Source organism: Giraffa tippelskirchi, chromosome 9 (assembly GCF_054371585.1).
Source record: "Giraffa tippelskirchi isolate mGirTip1 chromosome 9, T2T-mGirTip1v1.2.pri, whole genome shotgun sequence".
Taxonomy (NCBI): domain Eukaryota; kingdom Metazoa; phylum Chordata; class Mammalia; order Artiodactyla; family Giraffidae; genus Giraffa; species Giraffa tippelskirchi.
The window spans coordinates 159,425,039-159,442,345 of NC_137283.1; the positions used below are offsets into that span (position 1 = coordinate 159,425,039).

A 17,307-nucleotide genomic window follows, 5' to 3' on the forward strand; every position below is an offset into this window, starting at 1 on the left:
ACATTCTCCTTCTATCTCATTCACCAAACCATTGTGTTCCATATTTGCTTAATTTTTCCCCCCAAAGGCTTTGCCTTTATTGTATTTAATTGTAACCTTGATTATGAACCGTTTAAGGATTTTTCTGATTATTCCTAAATTAACTGTGCTACTCAGTTAAATATTAATTTATTTTAATTAACCACTTTTACAAGGAGCATGGAGAATAGTGTCATTCTAAACAGAAAACAATAGAGCGTCACGAAAGATTGAAAACCACTGCCTTATTTGGTTAACTTCTTGACATGTATGTGATTTAAAAGTCAGCTTTGTGCAAAGCCAGCTTGTGTGGTCGGGAAGGCGTTGTTCTTACCTCATGTGGAAGCAACCTCGTAGCTCAAATACTGATTTGAATTTGTTCTGCATCTGATACCTTTATCCTTTGAGTGTCTGTCTAATATATGTCAGAATGAGACATTTTGAAAGAAAAATCCTGCTAAATGTTTGGTAAATATTGTCTAGGTCATTGCATCTTAACCCTTTTCATAGACTCCATCTGACAATTTGATAAAACTATGGACTCTTGACTCCAAAAATGCGTGTAATTAAAATTTGCATTCAGTTTCAGGGGACTTGCAGTCCCCACAATTGAGATACAAAGTATAATAACATAGTTCTGATACTTTATTTTTTACATTCCCTATATTTTGTACATGTTGCGTGTAATTACATACTGTGAGATAGGTTTCCTTTCTGAAACCGTGAGTGGTGTTTATCTTTGGAATACACTGGACTTCAGGCCTCACATTTCCAGCAAATTTCACATTAGCCTACGTATTCAACCACAGTTACCAATTATGTTCTCCTTATTGAAGAGAGCTATAAAATTAGAAATAGCTTTTTTCTAAAAGTTTTTAGATCCAATAAAAATTTTCTCCCAGTTTACATAGTTCTTAATTAGACAATATATTTTTCATGAGACAAACTTTCTGTTCATCTCTAAGTACATCTTTGCTGTTGCATAGTATTTTATTTCTTAGATGTTGACTTGCCATTTTTAAGAATTTCTCAACTCCTACAGGCATTGTGCCTCTCAAGTGAGCAATTATTTTTTTCTCTGTTGACTCCTTGCAGGTGAATTGGTCTTGCTTGCTGGACTAGTGTAGACAGAATAGCTGTTTAGGTTGACTTTAAGATTGAATAGTTGAGCTTTACGTGTGAAAAAGTCAAAGTTGTATTAGAAAAATGGGTGTTTCTTTGTGCCTGTTGCTAGTGTAAGGAGATGTGGGAAATATTTTGAAGAAAAAGGTAGCTTCACTCCTGCCTCTCCCCTCCTTAATGCCCTCTGCAGCTGCAACTTTCTGTTAGGATGAAGGGCCCTCGTGATCTGACAACTGCCTGCTCCTGTGTGTGCTCTGATTTGCTTTGCCCTCAGCTCAGGCTGTCATGACCTTTGACTTTCTCAGATGAGCTGTGGGTTCTTCTGTCTTGGCCACTTTCCCCCTCCCTCTCCTGGTCAGTGCCTTCAGCCTTCCTTCTTTGGAGATGTCTTCCTTGTTATCACCGTAAGGAATCTCCGAGCTAGATCCTGCCTGCTGGTATGCTTTGTAGTTTTCCTTCACAACATAATGAGGAACTGTGCTTTAAAGACTGTGTGTGTAGTTAAGCTAAAGGCAAAGGAGAAAAGGAAGGATACACCTATCTGAATTCAGAGTTCCAAAGACTAGCAAGGAGATATAAGAAAGCCTTCCTCAGTGATCAATGCAAAGAAATAGAGGAAAACAATAGAATGGGGAAGACTAGAGATCTCTTCAAGAAAATTAGAGATACCAAGAGAACATTTCATGCAAAGATGGGCCCAATAAACGACAGAAATGGTATGGACCTAACAGAAGCAGAAGATATTAAGAAGAGGTGGCAAGAATACATAGAACTATAAAAAAAAGATTTTCCCGACCCAGATAACCACGATGGTGTGATCACTCACCTAGAGCCAGACATCCTGGAATGTGAAGTCAAGTGGGCCTTAGGAAGCATCACTATGAACAAAGCTAGTGGAGGTGATGGGAGAAGGCAATGGCACCCCACTCCAGTACTCTTGCCTGGAGAGTCCCATGGATGGAGGAGCCTGGTGGGCTACAGTCCATGGGGTCGCTAGGAGTCGCACACGACTGAGCGACTTCACTTTCACTTTTCCCTTTCATGCACTGGAGAAGGAAATGGCAGCCCACTCCGGTGTTCTTGCCTGGAGAATCCCAGGGATGGCAGAGCCTGGTGGGCTGCCGTCTATGGGGTTGCATGGAGTCGGACACGACTGAAGTGACTTAGCAGCAGTAGCAGTGGAGGTGATGGAATTCCAGTTGAGCTATTTCAAATCCTGAAAGCTGATGCTGTGAAAGTGCTGCGCTCAATATGCCAGCAAATTTGGAAAACTCAGCAGTGGCCACAGGACCGGAAAAGGTCAGTTTTCATTCCAATCCCAAAGAAAGGCAATACCAAAGAATATTCAGACTGCTACACAATTGCACTCATCTCACACACTAGCAAAGTAATGCTCAAAATTCTCCAAGCAAGGCTTCAACATGAACTGAGAACTTCCAGATGTTCAAGCTGGATTTAGAAAAGGCAGAGGAACCAGAAATCAAATTGCCATCATCCATTGGATCATTGAAAAAGCAGGAGAGTTCCAGAAAAACATCTACTTCTGCTTTATTGACTATGCCAAAGCCTTTGACTGTGTGGATCACAACAAACTATGGAAAATTCTTAAAGAGATGGGAATACCAGATCTCCTTACTTTTCTCCTGAGAAATCTGTATGCAGGTCAGGAAGCAACAGTTAGAACTGGACATGGAGCACAGAATGGTTCAAGATTGGGAAAGGAGTACTTCAAGGCTCTATATTGTCACCCTGCTTATTTAACTTCTACGCAGACTATATCATGTGAATTGCCAGGCTGGATGAAGCACAAGGTGGAATCAGGATTACCAGGAGAAATATCAGTAACCTCACATATGCAGATGACACCACCCTTATGGCAGAAAGCAAAGAAGAACTTAAGAGCCTCTTGATGAAAGTGAAAGAGGAGAGTGAAAAAACTGCCTTAAAACTCAACATGCAAAAAACGAAGATCATGACATCTGGTCCCATCACTTTATGGCAAATAGATGGGGAAACGATGGAACCAGCGAGAGACTTTATTTTCTTGGGCTCCAAAATCTGCAGATGGTAACTGCAGCGATGAAATTAAAAGATGCTTGCTCCTTGGAAGAAAATCTATGACAGTCCTAGACAGCATATTAAAAAGCAGAGACATTACTTTGCCAACAAAGGTCTGTCTTGTCAAAGCTATGGTTTTTCCAGTAGTCATGTATGAATGTGAGACTTGGACTATAAAGAAAGCTGAGTGCCCAAGAATTGATGCTTTTGAATTGTGGTGCTGAAGACTCTTGAGAGTCCCTTGGACTGCAAGGAGATCAAACCAGTCAATCCTAAAGGAAATCAGTCCTGAATATTCATTGGAAGGAGTGATGCTGAAGCTGAAGCTCCAATACTTTGGCCACCTGATGCGAAGAACTGACTCATTGGAAAAGACCCTGATGCTGGGAAAGATTGAAGGCAGGAGGAGAAGGGGACGACAGAGGATGACATGATTGGATGGCATCACTGATTTGATGGACATGAGTTTGAGCAGGGTCCGGGGTTGGTGAAGCACATGGAGGCCTGGTGTGCTGCAGTCCGTGGGGTTGCAAAGAGTCAGAAACGACTGAGCGACTCAACTGACCTGCTAAATACCTAGTTCTCTGTGTAGATGGAAAAGTTTAGGAGGGCAGGCATGGTGAGTCTCTTGTTCAGTAATGTGTGTTTTCGCAACTGCTAGCACAGCCCTTGTCCGGTTGAGCCGATGTTGAGTGAACTGAGGGTCTGATGGTGTAGTTAACACACTACAGTATGAAACAGTTAATGAGCAATTTTCAACTGTAAATAAATCATTGGAATAGAGACCTAAGAAACAAAAAACCTAAAGGGAATTAAATAACATACATTTAAAATTTTATTTCTTCTTCTATCTCAGCTCTTACACAGAATCCCATTCTCAAAGTTAATTGTTGATTTCAAATAACTGGTCTCTAATTTAAAAGGCCTGTATTTCCTGTCCCTCCAGGGGGTGGTTTTACGCTCTTTTTTAGACAGAAACACACAGATTTACATGAAACTGAAACCCCAGCCTGATCTGATGAATGCTCAGTTAGCGGAACCAGTTCTTTGGCATTCAGAGAAGACAGGGTGTGATGCCTGTACTTGGTAGGGGAGGTAGGCAGCTACCTGAAGGAGAATGGAGTTGAGTTACACTTTTCATCTGATATTCAGAAATAAGATAAAATTCTCATCTCTCCTCCGCCTTCCCTCCCTCCCCCCCACCGCCCCCCCCCCACCGCCCTCCCTCCCCCCCCCCACCGCCCTCCCTCCCCCCCCCACCGCCCTCCCTCCCCCCCCACCGCCCTCCCTCCCCCCCCCTCACCGCCTTCCCTCCCTCCCCCCCACCACTTTCCATTTATATTGCAGCCACACAGTGTCTACCCAGGGTGGAGTTAATAATACTCAGGGAGGTAGGCAGCTAACTGAAGGAGAGCAGAGTTGAGTTACACCTCATATTTGACTTGCAGAAATAAGATGAAATTCTCACGTTTTCCCCCCTCATCTATATCATAGCCACACTGTGTTTCCCCAGGGCGGAGTTCAGACTCAGTGTCTTACCCATGGTAAGAGGTGAGTAATGTAGACCTAGAATGGCTAAGAGGCTTCACCAAAGGAGGGAACCCCAGTGCTGGCCAGAGAGCTCAGTCCCTGAACTCTCCCTACAAGCGTTTTCTCCAGCCGACAGGGACCTCCTTCCACAGGGGGTGCAGTGCTCTGTGCCTGCCTTTGGGAAAAGGTGGGCACCCCAGGGACCTGGGACAGAGAGGTGGGCCGAAGGTGGGAGAGTCCTCGACTTTGGGGTTGGACCAGGGCTCCAGTTCTGCCCAGATACATTCCAGGGAGCAGACCAGTTACCTTTGCGTCTCCTTTTCCTCTTCTGCAGCGTAGGGATTGGGAGAGGGGTGTTGGGAAGACGAGATGGCATAGCATTTGTCCATTGCCCAACTGAGGACCTGCTATGTGATAGGTATTTGATAAGGAGAGTATGATGATTTCCATAGTCAACAAGAATGGGCCTTGTGGGCAAGGTATCCTTTCTGAAAATGGCACCAGAAAGCTCCGTGGAGGATTAAATGAGATCCTGTGGGGTGTTTAGCATAGTGCCTGACAGATGCTTGGTATTCAGTATATAAGGCAGCAGTTACACTGTTACAGTGAACGGCGTTACTGTATGATGCATTCTGTAGCTGATGAAAAACATAGAAATCTGATGCATATCCCAGTTTTGGAAGTCATTGTTTTTAAGTGGAATTTCCTCATCTACCATTTAAAAATTGCTTTATAATCACAATCATCAGTTACAGTGATATAGAATGGCTTAATTTTATAATTAATGTTACATTTTTCATTTTGGCCTGGCTTGTAGTCTTTTATACCTGTATGGTAAATTTCTTAAATGTTGTCATGGAATTCCATGGCATGGCACGTCACGTCCCAGATCCCAGCCAGGACACCACGTTATATTTAGCTATCATGTCTCCTCATCCGTGTCTTGGCGATTACTGTTCCTCAGACTCTGTTTTTGATGGCTGTCACAGTTTTAAGGAGGGCCAGTCAGGTGTTCTATACACTGTCCCTCAGTCTGGGTTTGTCTGGATTTTTTTTCGTGGTTTGACTGGAGTTAGGGCTTTGGGACGGTGACCACAGAGATGAAGTACCCTTCTTGTCATTGGAGAGCTCGTGTTCTCAACCTGACTTGTTTTTGATAATGTTGATTTATTTGATCACTTGTCTACGTAAATTACTTGGATTTTTTTTCTGTACAGATTTGTGCCTTCTCTTGTTTATCTATATAGTAATTCTTTATATCAGTATGGACTTAGGGATTCATGGTTAAAATCCAGTGCTCTGTCATTTATTTTGTTGCTCATATTGTTCCAGCTTTGGCCAGTGGGGATTCTTTCAGTTGCTCCTGTGGTCATTTTAAGACACTCCCATTGGTTTTTGGTTTTTTCAACACTTCCTCAGCTGGCTGCACGTACAAGATAGGCCCAGCTCATATTATGTCTGCCTCACTCCAGTCAGTCCAGGAATTGGCCATTTCGCCAACAAGTCCTGGTTCTTTTGTTGGAGCGTGGTGTTGAAACCAAGATCTCGTCTCCAAGTAAATGAGCTCTCTCTGTGCTAATGTCAAAGCCGAGGCGAGAGGTTTAATGTCTAAATTGTCCTTATTCCTTTTCCCACTTTTCTTTCCATTTTTCTTCACTGAAAACCCTGGGAGAGCATCTCATATGTTTGTATTTCCTTGATTTATCCCCTCAACAGTTGGAGTTCATCTTTTGAAAGTATATGTATGTCGTAGAGCATATTTATAGTTAACTGTTTTTAAATTTTAACTTAGAAAAATGATAACTTGAGTTAATGCGATTCAGACAGCTCATCTGTTTCCTACAGAAAGCAGCTCTTTAGTTACTTGATGTCTGAGAATTACATGGGAAGTAATTAATGATACACAACACTTTTTCCACATATAAATACAGATTAGAATAAGGGGATTTTGAAAATGTTCTTACTTGTAAGGAAAAAAGTAAGTAGAAGAAGGTCACAGTTCTTTGCTGTTGTCTTTAAAATTTTAGACATTGGTCTTGCTTTTCTTTAAACTCTTAAATGTGTTGTGTGCTCTTGGTATGGCATGGGCCACTTGGTTTTCCCTCCCAGCTTTGACACAGCTTTCTTCTTTCCAATTTCCCCGCCTTAGCCCCAGAGTTCTTTTTACTTAAGCCTGAAGCAGCCTTTGCATGAATCATCACTTTTATGTTGCTTTTCTTTAGATACATTTATGGTTGGCATTCATTGTAAATTGCACCTGTAAGGAGAAGGACAAGCTGCTTATTTTCACCTCTTGTGTTTAGAGACATGCTCCCTACTGATACCACCACCCCGGTACAAGCGGGTGCACCTCAGAAAAGGTTTTCTTCCCTTTTGATTGTTTGCTTGTTAATCTGTACACATACAGTCAGGGATCGATTTGCAAAGCTTTGGATAAAGATATAGATACGCTCACATTTTTTTGGAGGCGTTAGAACTGGCAAAAATAAGAAAGCACACTTGAAAATGTCTTTTTCTTTGTCCCATTGTTTTAAAATACTCAACTGTTTGCAGTAAAATTGCGGAAATTACAGAAATAATCACATTTATCTTTTATCTGTATCACGACTCATATGTTTTTAACTACCTAAAACCTCTCTGTTATTTTTGGTTCTAGTTCTTTTTGGATAGTCTTCTTGTTAACCAGAAGTGAAGAATAATAATACAAAATCTTTAAAGTATTTTGTTATATGGTTGTATGATATTTTTCTGAAAGCCTTCATATGACAGTACTTTTTAAATAGCTTATAATTATGTTCAAGCTGGTTTCAGAAAAGGCAGAGGAACCAGAGATCAAATTGCTAACATCTGCTGGATCATCGAAAAAGCAAGAGAGTTCCAGAAGAACATCTATTTCTGCTTTATTGACTATGCCAAAGCCTTTGACTCTGTGGATCACAATAAACTGTGGAAAATTCTGAAAGAGATGGGAATACCAGACCATCTGACCTGTCTCTTGAGAAACCTGTATGCAGGTCAGGAAGCAACAGTTAGAACTGGACATGGAACAACAGACTGGTTCCAAATAGGAAAAGGCTGTATATTGTCACCCTGTTTATTTAGCTTATATGCAGAGTACATCATGAGAAACGCTGGGCTGGAAGAAACACAAGCTGGAATCAAGATTGCCGGGAGAAATATCAATAACCTCAGATATGCAGATGACACCACCCTTATGGCAGAAAGCGAAGAAGAACTAAAGAGCCTCTTGATGAAAGTGAAAGAGGAGAGTGAAAAAGTTGGCTTAAAGCTCAACGTTTAGAAAACTAAGATCATGGCATCTGGTCCCATCACTTAATGGGAAATAGATGGGGAAACAGTGGAAACAGTGTCAGACTTTATTTTCTTGGGCTCCAAAATCACTGCAGATGGTGATTGAAGCCATGAAATTAAAAGACACTTACTCCTTGGAAGGAAGGTTATGACCAACCTAGATAGCATATTTAAAAGCAGAGACATTACTTTACCAACAAAGGTCCTTCTAGTCAAGGCTATGGTTTTTCCAGTAGTCATGTATGGGTGTGAGAGTTGGATGGTGAAGAAAGCTGAGCACCACTGAATTGATGCTTTTGAACTGTGGTGTTGGAGAAGACTCTTGAGAGTCCCTTGGACTGCAAGGAGATCCAACCAGTCCATCTTAAAGGAGATCAGTCCTGGGTGTTCATTGGAAGGACTGATGTTGAAGCTGAAACTCCAATACTTTGGCCACCTCATGAGAAGAGTTGACTCATTGGAAAAGACCCTAACGCTGGGAAGGATTGGGGGCAGGAGGAGAAGGGGACGACAGAGGATGAGATGGTTGGATGGCATCACCGACTCGATGGACATGTGTTTGGGTAAACTCCGGGAGTTGGTGATGGACAGGGAGGCCTGGCGTGCTGTGATTCGTGGGGTCGCAAAGAGTCGGACATGACTAAGCGACTGAACTGAACTGAATTATGTTTATTTCTAATGATGAATAAATTTTATCCATATGGGGTAATTTTTCTTCATATATATGTTTTCTATCTTTGTGTTCTTTTTTACTCTACTTCAGGACTGATAAAGTATACTTTGCATAAATCTAATTCCCTGGTGGCTCACACGGTGAAGAATCTGCTTGCAATGCAAGAGACCTGGGTTTAATCCATGGGTCGGGAAGATCCTCTGGAGAAGGGAATGACTACCCACTCCAACATTCTTGCCTGGAGAATTTCATGGACAGAGGAGCCTGGTGGGGGACAGTCCATGGAGTTGCAAAGAGTCGGACACAACTGAGTGACTAACTTTTTTCATGAGTGAAATAAGACTTCTAGAAGATCTAAGCCAGCTTGGCCTTATACACTCATCTACTTAATGCTTTCCAAGACCTCTCCCTACCCATTTGTTCTGTAAAACATATCAGCTGGTGCTCACAGTGTCATGAATAGACTGAATGTGACTAATAGACTGCTCTCTAAAATGCCTGTGATTTTCTGTTCCCACCAGTTGAACCTATGTATTTATCAAGAGTTCCTCATCTGTTCCTAAACCTTTTTAGGTCTCTTGTACGTTTTAATTGTAATTTCAGAATTTAGTGAACAATTATACCAATGTATGAGATATGACTGCAAAAGGGAATTGCAGTTTCTGTATAAACTAATTAGGACTACCTGGGAAAGTTTGAAGATAGGTCCCCAAAAGAAAATTAACAATAAGCTAGGGATAGGAAAGAACTGTTGAAGTTTAGGTAATCCAGAAAAATTACCCTATGTAAACCTTTAAATTTTTGTTCCATTTTAAAGAACCAAAGAGTGGAGATGGCAGATGCTGTCTTTTGGTTGTGGTGTATTTGGTGAAGTGGACTCCTGGCTTCTCTCAGGGACCCACACTAAAAGACAAGGCTGTGGCCTCATCAAAGTCTTGACTAATTTAAACCCATTATTGAGCTTAAAGCAAAAATAAAGTGTTTAAGTCTTGTATGTGTGTCAATTCTCTATTGTAATTTAACAAACCATGCCAAAGCTCAAAGACTTAAAAACCATTTATTATCTGTTGCAGTATTGAATATTTCTTCTGCTTTTCATGGTATTGGCTTGGTCTCAGGGACAGCTGGAAGGTCTGAAATAGCCTCACGCACAGACTGGTAAGTTGGCACTGGCCGTCAGCTGGGGTGGGACCTCAGAGGCCTCTGGCCTGGCTGGCTTCTTAATGCAGCCTTTCCATCTGGCTCATGAGGCTTTGAAGACTCTGGCAGTCAGTGTGACTGGACTTCTTACCTGGTGGCTAGTGTGTCCTGGATACAAGGGTGGTGTTCGTAAGGCTGAGGCCCGGAACTGGCCCAGGGTCACTTCCACTACATTCTGATGACTAAAAAGGTCACGGCGTCAGCCCACATTCAAGTTGTCGTTGTTCAGTTTGCTAAGTCATGTCCGACTCTTTGTGACCCCATGGACTGCAGCACGCCAGGCTTCCCTGTCCTTCACTGTCTCCCGGAGCTTGCTCAAACTCATGTCCATTGAGTTGGTGATACCATCCAACCATCTCATCCTCTCTCATCCCCTTCTCCTCCCGCCCTCAATCCTTCCCAGCATCAGGGTCTTTTACAATGAATCAGCTCTTCCCATCAGGTGGTCAAAGTGGTGGAGCTTCAGCTTCAGCATCAGTCCTTCCAGTGACTATTCAGGGTTGATTCCCTTTAGGATGGACTGGTTGGATCTCCTTGCTGTCCAAGGGACTCTCAAGAGTCTTCTCTAACACCACAGTTCAAAAGCATCAATTCTTCGGTGCTCAGCCTTCTTTATAGTCCAGCTCTCACATCCAAACATGACCACTGGAAAAACCATAGCTTTGACTATGGACCTTAGTGAGCAAAGTGCTATCTCTGCTTTTTAATACGCTGTCTGGGTTTGTCATAGCTATTCTTCCAAGGAGCAAGAGTCTTTTAATTTCATGGCTGCAGTCACTGTCCGCAGTGATTTTGGAGCCCAAGGAAATAAAATCTGCCACTGTTTTCATTGTTTGCCTATCTATTTGCCATGAAGTGATGGGACTGGATGCCATGATCTTAGTTTTTTGCATGTTGAGTTTTAAGCCAGCTTTTTCACTCTCCTCTTTCACCTTCATCCAGAGGAGATGATTATACAAGGATGTGAATACTGGGAGGCCACCAGACGAACAGCCACCACGGGCGTTTCAGGTTTTTTACCTGCAAGTCTCATTTTTAATGCTTTTCAGTTCAGTTTAGTCACTCAGTCGTGTCCGACTCTCTGCGACCCCATGAATTGCAGCACGCCAGGCCTCTCTGTCCATCACCAACTCCCGGAGTCTACCCAAACCCATGTTCATCGAGTCGGTGATGCCATCCAACCATCTCATCCTCTGTCGTCCCCTTCTCCTCCCGCCCCCAATCCTACCCAGCATTAGGGTCTTTTCCAATGAGTCAACCCTTCGCATGAGGTGCCCAAAGTATTGGAGCTTCAGCTTCAACATCAGACCTTCCAATGAACACCCAGGATTGATCTCTTTTAGGATGGATTGATTGGATCTCCTTGCAGTCCAAGGGACTCTCAAGAGTCTTCTCCAACACCACAGTTCAAAAGCATCAATTCTGCGGCGCTCAGCTTTCTTCACCATCCAACTCTCACATCCATACATGACCACTGGAAAAACCATAGCCTTGACTAGACGGACTTTTGTTGGCAAAGTAATGTCTCTGCTTTTAAACATGCTATCTAGGTTGGCCATAACCTTCCTTCCAAGGAGTAAGCGTCTTTTAATTTCATGGCTGCAGTCACCATCAGCAGTGATTCTGGAGCCCAAAAAAGTAAAGTCTGACACTGTTTCCACTGTTTCCCCATCTATTTCCCATGGAGTGATGGGACCAGATGCCATGATCTTAGTTTTCTGAACGTTGAGCTTTAAGCCAACTTTTTCACTCTCCTCCTTCACCTTCATCAAGAGGCTCTTTAGCTCTTCTTCACTTTCTGCCATAAGGGTGGTGTCATCCGCATATCTGAGGTTATTGATATTTCTCCCGGCAATCTTGATTCCAGCTTGTGTTTCTTCCAGCCCAGCATTTCTCATGATGTACTCTGCATATAAGTTAAATAAGCCTTGTCTTATTTAACTTGTCTATCTCAGTGAAACTAAGCCATGCCGTGTGGGGCCACCCAAGACGGATGGGTCATGGTGGAGAGGTCTGACAGATTGTGGTCCACTGGAGAAGGGCATGGCAAACCACTTCAGTATTCTTGCCTTGAGAACCCCATGAACAGTATGAAAAGGCAAAAGGATAGGACACTGAAAGATGAACTCCCCAGGTCAGTAGGTGCCCCATATGCTAATGGAGATCAGTGGAGAAATAACTCCAGAAAGAATGATGGGATGGAGCCAAAGCAAAAACGATACCCAACTGTTGATGTGACTGGTGATAGACGCAAAGTCCGATGCTGTAAAGAGCAATATTGCATAGGAACCTGGAATGTTAGGTCCATGAATCAAGGCAAACTGGAAGTGGTCAAACAGGAGATGTCAAGAGTGAATGTTGACATTCTAGGACTCAGCGAACTAAGATGGACTGGAATGGGTGAATTTAACTCAGATGACCATTATATCTACTACTGTGGGCAAGAATCCCTTAGAAGAAATGGAGTAGCCATCATGGTCAACAAAAGAATCTGAAATGCAGTACTTGGATGCAATCTCAAAAACGACAGAATGATCTCCGTTCGCTTCCAAGGCAAACCATTCAGTATCACGGTAATCCAAGTCTATGCCCCGACCAGTAACGCCGAAGAAGCTGAAGTTGAACGGTTCTATGAAGACCTACAAGACCTTCTAGAACTAACACCCAAAAAAGATGTCCTTTTCATTATAGGGGACTGGAATGCAAAAGTAGGAAGTCAAGAAACACTTGGCGTAACAGACAAGTTTGGCCTTGGAGTACAGAATGAAGCAGGGCAAAGGCTAATAGAGTTTTGCCACAAGAATGCACTGGCAATAGCAAACACCCTCTTCCAACAACACAAGAGAAGACTCTACACGTGGACATCACCAGATGGTCAACACCGAAATCAGATTGATTTAATGCTTTTAGTGTATATTTAAAAGTATAAAAGTATATATTTAAAAATTAACTGACTCACCAATATCACTTACCCAGTGATATTGGATAGAAGACTTCAAATAAATGAAAGTGTAAGCAAGCATAATAATTTGTTTAAAACTTGTATTCTTACTAATAAGTGTGGGGGCATAGGGATTTCAGCCCATGTTATTCTGACTCCAGAACCATTATTCCTTATCCCGTACTCCGTTGCCATTTTTTTGATCAGTAGATAGTCATCTTGGCCCCTAGGGTAACAGTATCACTTAAACAACATTGTCAGAAGTCAACAATCTTTAATTCTCATAGCCTTTAAAAATTTGCATTCTTCAAATTATTAAATGTGATTTTATTAAAATAGAATTTAGATAATTAAGTCTAAAGTATCAAAAGGTAAAATTATTAACCTTGCAAATCCATTTATTCAGCAGATAGTTATGGCCATGTAATCTGCCCCGGGCACTGTTCTCCACACTGGACAAATGGTGGACTGATGAGGTGCCTGCCCTCATGAAGCTTTGAGTCTAGTTGGGGGGATAGTTTCTTACTCATTTCCATAGGAAATCTTGTTTTAAAATATCTACTTGTATTTAAAAAATGAATTATAGTTAAAAGAGTTTGAATGTCTATACTGAAAAATAATGAAGGCTTGCTAATTTTGCACAGAGCTGCACTCTGAATCAATGCACAAGTACAGTCATGAATGTTGGACAAACTTGAGATTTGATAACAGCTTACCTGTAGGTAAGCTGATAGACATTCAGCTACAGGCCGATTGATTAGTCAGCTAACTTTTAATTGGCTCTTACAGTACAAGCCAACCATGCCACCTCAAACTTAGCTCCCCTTAATTTATAGTGCAGGCCAAGTAAACTATGTAAGGTATCTAAAAAAGAAATCTAGAAAATTTAGCCCCTTTGCCAACCCCTCCTCCCTTTCCCACAGTAGTAAAAGCCCTCCTTTAATTATTATTTTGTAGAGAATAGGTCAATGAAGAGGTGGAGAGAAACTCACACAGGTGAGAACTGTACTAATATGGAATAAAATACTATATTTTTAAGAGCTTTGCTAAAGGACTTTTAATGAAGTTAACTTTTTTTTTAAGGGCTTTTGCAAAACCACAGATGTTTTCAAGCTCATCTAATCCAACTTCATCATTTTATAGATGAGCTATTTCAGGCACCATGTGGTTTTACCTATGATGTCAGAGCAGAACTATTTAACCCCAAGTTATTTGAATTTTTGTCTTTCACATACTTCATTTAAAAACTACACCAAACCCCTTTGGGTTGAGTTTAAGCAGTACTTTTCTCAGACCAGATTGCAGGTCACCTGAATGGTACTTGAGCAAGTTTTCATGTTAAAAGAATGCAACATTGTTCTATGTGACTGTCAGAGGTTTAGTACCAGAAAGACATTTCACATTTGTATGTTTTTAAACACAAGGAAGAAAAATGTTTCAGGGCAGCTGATGTAGACCTTGCACTACTTTTCTTATCCAAAATAATATCCATGGTATCCATGGAAACATTCTAAACCAGTCAACTGGCCATATGAGCTCATCGAACATGAGCTAATACCAAGTGAGGTTTTGGATGCTTTTGGTTAGTTACTTGAAGTGATGCAAGTTCTTTTGAACTTACCACTGGTATTTATTTTCCTAGATTTTGTGTCTACCTGATTTTTTTAAAAGGAAAAAAAGAATAAGCCTTTTCTCAATTTCCCCTCCTACCTCCCTCCCCCATTGTATTATTTCTTAGCTAAAACTTCCAAACTAAGTTGTTTTTCTCTGGCTGCTTTTCAGATTTTTCTCTTCATCACTGTTTTTTTTTTTTTTTTTTTTACCAATTTGATTATGATACTCATAATCAAAAACTGGTAGTTTTCTTATAATTCTTCTGCTTAGAGTTTGCTGAGATTCTTATATTTTTGAGCTGCTGGGTTTGTTCCCCCCTCCCAGATTTGGAAAATTTTCAGGCCTTATTTCTTCAGAGAATTTTTTCTGTTCCTCCCTTGTTTTGAGCTCCAATAACACATATGTTACACTGGTGGTGGTTCAGTCACAAAGTCGTGTCCGACTGTTAACTAAATGGAATAGAATTTTTAGAAATTGGATTTTTTTTCTGATTAGTAAGCACATTAGCTAGTTTTAGAGTATTAATTTTACTGTACTTAATATCAATTCAAAAGTGAAAGGGTCAGTCACTCAGTCATGTCCGACTCTGCAGCCCCAAGGACTGTAGCCCACCAGGCTCCCCTGTCCCTGGGATTCTCCAGGCAAGAATATTGGAGTGGGTTGCCATTTCCTTCTCCAGGGGATCTTCCCGACCAGGTATTCCAGCCGGGTCTCCTGCACTGCAGGCAGGTTCTTTACCAACTGAGCCACCAGGGAAGCCCATGTGTGTTACCCTGCTTGATGTTTACCCTGTGGGTTACTGGTGCCCTGGTCTTGCTGTTTATCTTTTTTTTCCTCTCAGTCTTTTTCACTCTGATGAACTTTGGGTAGTTTCTAGTGTTGTATCTTCAAGTTTACTGATCTTTCTTTCTGTTGTAGCTAATCTGCTTTTATCTTTTCCAGAGTATTTTTCATTTCACGTGTGTTTCTTCTCTGCAAGATCCACTTGAGTCATTTCTAGACTGTCTCTCTTGATTTTTCTCCTGGTTTGGGTTGTATCTTCCTGTTTCTTTGTAAATTGTCATAGGATGGCTGCTGCTGCTGCTGCTAAGTCGCTTCAGTCGTGTCCGACTCTGTGCGACCCCACAGATGGCAGCCCACCAGGCTCCGCTGTCCCTAGGATTCTCCAGGCAAGAACACTGGAGTGGGTTGCCATTTCCTTCTCCAATGCATGAAAGTGAAAAATGAAAGTGAAGTCACTCAGTCGTGTCTGACTCTTAGGGACCCCATGGACTGCAGCCTACCAGGCTCCTCCGTCCATGGGATTTTCCAGGCAAGAGTACTGGAGTGGGGTGCCATTGCCTTTGGCAGATATTGTGAATTTTATTTATTGGGTGTTAGACTTAAAAAAAAATTCTTTTAGGTAACCTTGGACTTTATTCTAATGTTTAATTAAGTTACAAAGTTACTTGGATGGAACGTAAACCAATAACATTTCTGACAGGTGTGACCATCATCTTAACAGAGTTAAGTAAACCTTAAGAGAGTATTAAATGCATAGCTTCATCTTTCTATAATGCTTCTAAGATTTATTTTAATTATGAATAAATATAGTGACATGGTGTTTTTCCTTCCTCATTTTCCGTGGTGCATAATGAATAAGGAGGGATAAAATGCATTATGTTTGATTGATTTTAATACAGTGTTTATGACAGTGTTCATCTTCACTTCCTTGTCATTCTTTATGTTTGCTGCTAGAATAAAGTTTGGAAATGCTTTGAAATCAGTAGTAGTTTATCGTGACCTTTTGTTTTGTAATAGATGTCGGTTTGAAAACAAGAGATATTCAACTTCTATAGAATTATTACAGAGACTTAGTCTTCTACTCTGATTTGAAAAGTGCAGCCAAATGAGTTTTTCCATGTGTAGAGAAATACTTTACCTACAGTTGGAGAACAGTACAACACAGATACCTTTTTCTGTTTCCCCAAATTAAATTTTTCACACAAGTTAACATTTTCAAAATATGTGCTTTCTTAGTGGAGAAGGAAATGGCAACCCACTCCAGTATTCTTGCCTGGAGAATCCTGGGGACAGAGGAGCCTGGTGGGCTGCCGTCTATGGGGTTGCACAGAGTCGGATGTGACTGAAGTGACTTAGCAACAGCAGCAGTGCTTTCTTAGATTGTTTTTTATCTGCTAAAAGCACTGGACCTTGTAGATAAAACAATGAACTCTCCTGTCCTGAGTTCATGACTCTGTCCTGAGGGCTGGGGCCTTGCCATTGGAGACTGGCTTAGTGAAGTGTGGACATGCTTAGTCCCTCTTCAAAAATTCCTCTTCTACTTGCACGTACATTGCGTTAGTTTATTCATCCAAATAATACTGCTGGATACGAGTAAAATATTCCATATTTTTATGCCTGTCTGATGATTTAGTATTTTCTGCATAGCCTCTTATTACCATTATTTTGTTTTGTTTTTTGAGTCTTCAGAACTGAATTTCCTGAAATATTTTAGAATATTGACCTTACAAATTCTGAATTACTCTATTTCTTCTTAGTCTCAGATTAAGTTGTGTGCAGTCACCCATCCAGTAAGGCAAGGACTCAGCCTTGGGTCTTCTGCCTCCCAGGTTCATGCTAACCACCACAGAGAGGGTGTTCTGAACCTGGTCTGATTTGCTCTTTCATACCTGACTCTGTTCAGTAATGTATGAGATGTATTATTGTGGAAAAACAATGACTGGTTTTGAACATTATGCTGAAACTATTGGAGATACAAATGTAATGAAATACAAACTCCTTCCTTACCACTGACTTTATCTTAATGGAGGAAAAATAGAGCTATAATACTGAATTT

The 17,307-nt window shown here is 41.3% G+C and overlaps 1 protein-coding gene across 11 annotated transcripts in view; it reads left to right on the forward strand.

The window, feature by feature from the left end:
- Nucleotides 1-17,307, forward strand: part of MAP3K4 (mitogen-activated protein kinase kinase kinase 4) — a 114,757-nt gene that overhangs the window by 18,186 nt on the left and 79,264 nt on the right. For 2 of the 11 annotated variants that reach the window (XM_081524430.1, XM_081524433.1), the window contains exon 2: nucleotides 9,787-9,871. The exons of the other annotated variants lie outside the window; for them this stretch is intronic. The gene's annotated coding sequence lies outside the window, so the exon portion shown is untranslated. The remainder of the gene's footprint in view (nucleotides 1-9,786; nucleotides 9,872-17,307) is intronic. 11 annotated transcript variants of the gene reach the window in all.